The sequence below is a fragment of the Triticum urartu genome, chromosome 7 (assembly GCF_003073215.2).
Source record: "Triticum urartu cultivar G1812 chromosome 7, Tu2.1, whole genome shotgun sequence".
Lineage (NCBI taxonomy): Eukaryota > Viridiplantae > Streptophyta > Magnoliopsida > Poales > Poaceae > Triticum > Triticum urartu.
This window is the reverse complement of record NC_053028.1, coordinates 699,752,735-699,760,569: the sequence shown is the minus strand read 5'-3', so window position 1 is coordinate 699,760,569 and position 7,835 is coordinate 699,752,735. Positions and strand designations below refer to the sequence as shown.

Sequence of the window (7,835 nt, the reverse complement as noted above, 5' to 3'; positions counted from 1 at the left end):
TACTACACATATAAATCACATTATATCCAACCTGTACTTGCACTCCAAGATCGTATCAACGTTTAAAAGGAAGGGGCATACTAGGAGGGTTAGTTAGGAAGGAAATATCACAGCGTGATTGCATGCTAGTAAGGCTAACTATTCTTGTAGAATTAGTAAGCATGGCTCTTTCTCGGCTAGAGATGGAAGTGCAGGCATTGGAGCAATCGTTCGTGACCACATCAGCCACTCCATCACAACATCCAGTGCGCCCCTACTTTAGTGTAGTATGCTTTTGAGGTGGAGGTCTTTTCCCGAAGGAAGCTGTTAAATTGATGCTCTAGATCATAACCCAGCCTTGTGTCATTTAGTCTGATTGCGTAATCTGGTTGACTGCCTAAGAGAGAGACAACAGATCCAACCTAGGAACATCATCCATAGATAAAAGTCATGCCGAGGGAGGAGGCGTTTAGGCCTGTGAAAGTTTAACGCTCACATACAATGTATATTTGGGTTAATCATTGTAGATTGGAACAACTACTGGATGGTTGTAGGATGCTCCTAGCTTTGTACCAGACTTTTATGGTTGTAGATTGTAACTACATTCTCCATTAATAAAGTTCCCCTCTTTGTCGACTGCAGTTGATTCGGATGTTTGCTTTGTTATACTCGATTCGCTGCGCATTAGCTATGCTTTTACACGCCCCGATCGTACTTTAAAAAAAAGAGACTGAAACTTCTTGCCTATGCATCTCGTGAGGCACACAACTATACCTTTCCGACTGTATGTCCGAATGCAATTCACGAGGGGGTGCATTGTAAGGCGCCAGCCATGCATGCAACTTATAATAATAGTACTTCCTTCGTCTCGATTTACAGGGCATGCACGTCGTTCTATGTTGAAAATTTAACTAGCTATATATGTATTATATGTGATGGAAAATATATGTTTAGAAACTACATCCGCTTAAGAATCCAATGATATTTTTTGTGACATATAACTCATGTTTAATTAGTTAAATGGATGACCTAAAACTACGCGCACGCCCTCTAAACCGAGGAGGGAGTACTACTCTGGAAATGGAAAATCCAGGCAGCCTCTGCCCCAGCTCAGCATGCCAACGTTTTTTCCAAAATTGCTCACAATTAGTGGCTACCGGACGGTGCTCGGTGGTGCGCATGATATACACATAGGATTTGCAGCTGCTCCTGAGACCATAGTCATCATATGCAAGGTCCAAACAACCCCCTGGCATGCTTGTCCAGCCTCAATATCGCCAATCATGCTATTTTCTTCATCTCATAATGTAAGACATTTTTTGACACTAAAAAACAGACACGTTGCTGAAAGTGGCACACATCTACTGTGAGATCAATGTGCTTGAACGGATCATCGGATCCCTCTTATCTTGAGCTAGCGGTGCGCACCGCATGCCGGCTACAGACTGAGATCGTGCGGCACCTCACACTCCCCAAGAACTGGCGACCAATCATGGTGTCGAGAGGGCAAGAGTTTACACTGACACAGGTGTAGGCTATTTTGACTGTGGCGGCATGTTCATATAATCTCGAGCACTCATTAGTTACATTCAATGACCACCTAAATATTTTTTGCGATGATGAAAGGTTTCGCCAATTAATAAGGACATGTTGTTATTCTATATCTATACCTAATATTAAAGTACGGAGCCTTTCCTGATTCTTCATAATTCATGTTTTTATGTCCGTTGATTTTATGTAAATCATAAATATTGATGGTTGAGATTTAATGGATCTACGATAACTGTTGGGACCAAAATAGAGACCAATCGATTTTCTACGCTGAAGTTTCCTAGACGATGGGTTCGCTGGCACGCATGCTAAGTTGGCTTGGGTGATGTAGTTGTGCGTTGATGGGCTTTCATGGAACGCAGCCATGCATGGTCTTTTATCTATGTGTTAGTTTTCGAGAGAAAAAAATCTATGTTTCTTCTGTTCGTCATTTGGTTTCAGACAAGCGGATCCCAACGTCCGTAGGAGTTCGTATGCAACATATCTACGTGTCTTAAATACCACTTCCAAATCAAAACAATATCTTGGTAATAGGCCATAGCGGAAGGCGGTTTCGATGCAGTGGCGCTAAAGTGGGTCCGTACGCAGCTGCGCCGACACCGGCCGGCGCCATCATATATATGGTCGTCTTCTCTCCATGCGATGGACCTCGCCACCTTTTGTGCGATGATCGCCCGCACCTGCGCCATCGGCGGCCAGAGCCTCAGCTGCGTCGCAACGCGATCGACGGCAATCTACGTGCCATCGGCTTCCTCCACGGCGTCGTGGTCGTTGCCTAGCCTGCCATCCATGAGCCCTGCCACACCGGCCGTGGTCACGCGCGGCAGCACCTTCGCCGCTAGGTACTGGTAGTTGCCGTCCAGGCCTTCTGCTCGGGCAGCCGACTAGCCAGTGATGGCCTCGAGCAGCAGCACGCGAAGCCATAGGCATCGTACTTCTTGGACATGATGCCCATGCAGAGGAAGAAGGGGCCCACATAGCCCGCGGCGGCGGCCGAGAAGGTGCCCTCGCAAGCCGACCCCGGTTCGCAGAGCCGCACGCGACCGTTGCCGTCCACAAGCATGTTGGAGGATGAGATGTCACCGTGCACCATGGAGATGTCATCGTGGGGGTGCTCCAGCGCAATGGCCACGTCGTCGAGGACGCGCATGCAGTGGCGCCAGGTGAACGGCTGCGTGGTGGAGTGGAGCTGGTCAGCCATGCTGCCGCCGGGCATGTACTCCAGCACCAGAGCTCCCCACGGTGCACAACACTAGAGCATCATGACGCATGCTGCTGTCTCGTTGTAAAACCCTATTGTCCCCGCCACATCCCATGCACCGTGTGATCCAACCTAGCGACAACGTGGTTGCCATCTGCGTTTTTCTCGCGTCACCCTGCCGTGCCTCTTGCTGGTCTCACACGTATGTCAATACATCATCATGGGCACGCACGGGTGGACTATGACAGGAAATAGAGTAAGGAGTGGTTAAGAGCTGGACTATGAGACTCCACGAGGGAAACGAGCCACTGGAGGCATGAGGGGCACGTCACTGGTATTGTGATTGTCTGAAATTTAAACACATGGATATACTTTCAATCATTAGATTTTGTTTAGCCATGGTATTGCATCTATGTGTTGTGTTGGTTTACTGGCTACGCCCATACCTAGCTTGCCAGGAGGGAACGCCATCCGCCAAGTATACAATTTTTTAAGAATTGATAACGATTGACCAAACTCCCAATCCTGCCATGTCCCGTCCGACTTCTACATACTTCCCTCAAACTCCGCCCTCAGTGTGCCTTCCATCCCCGACGATGTTTCACGGCCCAGTTCCTCGATCCGACCAATCCTGTGCAAAAACGGTTAGGAAAATGCGGGAAGGTGTATGGACCTGATGCACAACGTGAATCTAGGATGTCGGCCATCATGTCTATTTCAATCATATTAGTGTTTTAAAGTTTTGATTTTGAAATATTCCCTTGCGTGGGCGCAATGAAGGGTGTGACATGCGGTGGCGAGCTCATTGACGTGGGATTAATCATGTTCGGATGCGTTGTGCTCAGGCGAACACCGCTTTCATCGTTGGTGAGGGTGGCAAGGAGGATAGACACTAAAGGTGGGGCGAGGTGTTGAAATATATGACATGGACCTGTTGAGAGTTTTGAGTTATGCTTATTGTGCAAGAGGCGAGATAAATTTTTTCCCCATTGCAACGCATGGGCATATTTGCTAGTATTATTTAATAATTAATAAGGAAAGCCTGGTATGTGGCCGTTATTGCTTTTAACGATAGAGGTTATGACGATGGTTAGAGGCCATATTCTGACTTTTAACGACCACATGTCCTGTCATTACACCTTGTGAGTGCACATAGCATAGATTGCATGATCGGACAAAGAGAGAACCGGTGAACCTCCCATGGTGGCGGACACCACAATGTCGAACCTCGTAGCAGTATTAGTGTGTCACAACAATGCGTCCAGTTCAAATTTCAATGAATCTCCATGCATCTAACAATGCGGTGTCAAGCGGCCGCCTATAGCAAGAGTTGATAATCTTGTAATTACTAATTCATCCATCCTAATTTATTAGTACCCTTTGTAAAAGTTATATGCCACAAATCTATTTTTCTGCCATTTACTTCCATTTTCTAATTGGATGTACGGTCAAAGTTCGCCCCTAAAATGCGAGGGGTGTCAATAAACCATGACAAAGGAAGCAGTTTGACAACATTTTCACGATGTGCAGACAAGAATGGTCAGTTACAGTTTTGGTCACCCACAGATTGGTACGTGCTTGTGGATAGGGTCTAAATGGCTAGAGGCATTATGAATTTTGTTACCTGTAAGAGCAAGGCTAAAAATGAGGTAGTATCACCGAGAGTCATAGAACTTATGCTAGATGTTCAGTTTGGTGCTAAAACTTTGAAAATACGGATTTATGGTCACTTAACTTGACATCGCGTGCAAATACGGTCACAAAATACGTATGCGGACGTATGAGCGGCTTGCGTGGCAGAAACCCCTCGACTTATTTTATTTTTGAAAAAAGCCCAAACCTAAGTCCAGAGTGGCTCGGGAAATTTAAAACAAAAAATGGAAACATGATGACTAGAATCAATGACCTCAGCGTAGAGTACTTAGCGCACGCACTAACCATTCGACCAGGAACTAGTTACTGCTCCTATAACATACTGACATTCTTTAGTAGCGCGTTCGCGTGGACATCAGCCAAACCAAGGAATAAACGGAAACTAAAAATATTCACCAGCTGTCTACGACCAACAATATAATCTCAGTAATAAAAATAAGTTTCAAATATTTATGTGTTATAAATACTTTACATACAAACAAAATAACTTACTTTAAAAAAATTTCATGTATTAATTTAAAAATATTCATATATTTAAAATGATATTTATGATTTGTTAAAAAACATTATTATTTAAATAATACAAATATTTTCAAAAATATTAGCTTAATCATAAAAACATTTCAGCAATTACACACACATTTGTATAATAAAAAATAGTACTAGTAATTTAAAATTTAAACTATTGATATGAATATTCAATCATGGCTAATATTTAAATTATATTTGTTCTTGGTTATATGTCATGAGTAAAAAATTACACAAGTGAATATCAGAAATATTTATTAAATTTTTGTATTCATAATTATTTTATAATTTAAATATAAGCCAAGAGCGTATAAATTTTCTTGGATTCATTAAACATATTTATTTAATAAACATTTTCAATGTCCATTTTAACTAAATATTTTTTGTCTAGTAAGGAGCTGTATATTTAAATGTTTTTATTTACTAATCATCATTTGTTTGTATAATATTTTTAACACACAAGTATTTGAACGCAATTTTACTACTTACATTTACAAATATTTTTAAAAATATATCTTAAATGTTTTTATTACTTTCGTTTTACTAAATTGTTTTCACATAATACACATGTTTATATTTACTAATCAGTGTATGCATGTATCATATTTTTAAGGCGCAAATATTTGAACATAACGTTATTACTTACGTTTAAGAAATATCTTAAAAATATAGTGCATGTAAATGGGCACTGTATTCGCAGCCATGTAAGCTCCGCTCATATGCATTCCTCCGGTGATCAATACATATAGATTTGTTATCAACGTCAGACAGCTGATTGTTACTGGTGGTTGTGGTTGCACTAGCTCGTCTCGTTAGATTAGTTCGCGTGTTTGAGACTTGGGGTGCCCGCTTTAATTTTTTCTTTCTGAATTTGCTCAGGTATGATGGCGATGTACAGTATGGTGGTTGGCTTTTCTGTAAATAAAAAAGTGAGGGGGTTTTGTGCAAGAATTTGTCGTGGTGGTCGGCTGTACCCACAAATAAATAAAACACAGGTGCATTTTGTGCAAGAATGCGCTAGCCGAGTGCCATCTCTCAGTGACAGGTGGGCTCATACACATAGATCGTCCGCGTATGCATTTTATGACCGTATCTTTAAAGTTCTAGCACCAAACTGAACATCGAGCGCAGGTTCTATAACTTTCGGTGATATTACCTCGCTAAAAATATAGCCATTAGCTCATTATATAACAACGCCATGTTATCAAGAGCTAGTACTATACAGATAAAAAACAAGAGCTAGTACTATAATTACTCAGAAGGGTTGGTTATTAAGTTAATTTTTTGTTTCACATTCTCTCTTTCTATTTCATCTTATTTATTCTTTTCATCTAGGAGCATGTATAATGGTTGGCAATTGTATGAGAGTCCACCCGGTCTCGTTTATATTTACAGATGACGCCAAATGACGACCACCACCTACGTTAGAACATCACCAAGCAGATGGAGCGCTACCACAAGATGAAGATCAGCGGTAGAATAGATATCGCCGCACACATTGCTGCCGCCAAACACCTCACACGCACCACGAAGCGCCCACCGTGCTTCCGGGGACCCCAGGCGACGCCTTCAAGAAGGAGCGCGACGAAGGTACTACGCCATCGCCCGCAAGGGGAACTAGAGCTTTCGCCCAAATGAAGAACACAGTGAGAGACGGGATAGGACCTTGACAAGGCCTCCAAGAAGGGAACCGACACCCACAAGGCGCCGCCATTGTCGTGGCCTCCGCCGACGGCCAAGGGTTTCCCCCGATCCCTCCCCCGTCCCAACCACCCGGCCAAAGACCTGGCCAGGGGAGCGCCGGCAGCCGGAGAAGGCATCGGACTTCATCAAAGTAGGCACGCCGGGTGACGGGGCACCCCGACCCACCGTAGTAGACGTCCACCAAGACCTCGCCGCCCGCACAACCGAAGTCGCGGACCACCAGCTCCCATTGCCGTCGCCCGTCGAGAGGCCACGCCGTCCACACCGTCTGAGGCCGCCGCCCCGGCATCCACCCACCGCGCACATCCCATCAAAACACGGAGAACGACCCACACCGCCGCCACCAGGGAGACCACGCCGCGAGCACCCAAGCCGGGCGACGAGGCAGGGCCGCGCCGGCCAGATCTGGGCGGATCTAGCGATCCCCGGCCCACCAGCCGCCAAAGAGAAGCCAGCCCCGATCCAGGGCGGAGCCGGCCTGATCTGGCAGTTCGGCGGCCACCAGGAGGTGAGGGGGCGGGCGGCGGCGTCTGATGCGGGGAGGGGACGCCTCCACGTCGAGGCGGGTGCGCGGGGAAGCCCCGCCGCCGCCTACTGCCGCGCGGGCGGCTGCCGGCGGCGGCGGGGGAGGAGGAGGGGAGGCGGGGGGAAACCTGGGGGCGGCTAGGGTTTCGCCCCCGAGTCGCCCGGAGCGGACGACGCGGGGGTCTGGGGGCGGCTCCTGTAAGCCAGACTAAACTCTTTAATGAGGATAAATGAGGATAGATGGCAATGTTGTGTGCTCATGAATCAACAAATGTTGCACAAGCTTCACAGTAGAATGGGAGAGAAGTCTTGTACATTGTATCACCTTAAGATGGGCAAACTACACACATTTGATTTGAGTAGTTGTATATGATAAGTTGTTGGTCGATGACAACAAAACTTTTACAAGTAAGCTAACAACAAAACTATTGAAGATGCCCTTATTAGGACTCAACATCTTGTGACATGGAGAACTAAAGTAACTAATTCCAATCACTACAGAAAGGTCATCTTTGTAAAGGTAGCTAGGCACCCTTGCATATACTACAAGATAATTGAAGCCTCTCTTTGCTCGACATGTGTCGCTCACAAATACTGCTTAATGTAGGAGTACATTTTGTTTCTCCAAAAAACAAAACTAAAACAACTCTTAAATCAGGGGTCCAAATTTTTAACCGGTCACTTTACATCACAT

The 7,835-nt window shown here is 45.2% G+C and overlaps 1 pseudogene; it reads right to left on the bottom strand.

The window, feature by feature from the left end:
* Positions 1 to 448: 448 nt before the first annotated feature.
* LOC125519468 lies at positions 449 to 6,905 on the bottom strand (annotated as a pseudogene).
* Positions 6,906 to 7,835: the final 930 nt, after the last annotated feature.